Consider the following 414-nt stretch of genomic DNA (forward strand, 5'->3'; position numbering starts at 1 on the left):
GATCTCCCAGAAGAGGTCTCTGGCAGTTCTTTCATTGATTCATCTGCACCAGTTTCTTTATTGCTCTTTAGGACGTTTTGATTGGCTACCTTGAGTAGTAGAGGTGCTTTAGGGTGTGGCATTCCTTGTTGCTACCTCATCATCCGTCCGTAGTTTCGCTGGAAACGCCTTTGTTGAGTCCTGGTCATCTCATCGAAGGATATCGTTCTTCCTGCGCTGTACTGGAATGAATGCCATACATTTGGCCGGCGAGGTTGCGGCCTAAATGTTCTTCCAACATCTGTTGGTCTGAACTGCCTTTCAAAAGGCGGTCCTCTATAGAACGATGTACCTCGCCCTCTACCAGGTTGAATGTTTGGGAAGAAGGCAGGGCGATGGGGATGCTGCCATGTCCCTGGTTTCTCCGTGTCTCCA

This window comes from Olea europaea, chromosome 8 (genome assembly GCF_002742605.1).
Source record: "Olea europaea var. sylvestris chromosome 8, O_europaea_v1, whole genome shotgun sequence".
In the NCBI taxonomy this organism is placed as follows: Eukaryota; Viridiplantae; Streptophyta; class Magnoliopsida; order Lamiales; family Oleaceae; genus Olea; species Olea europaea.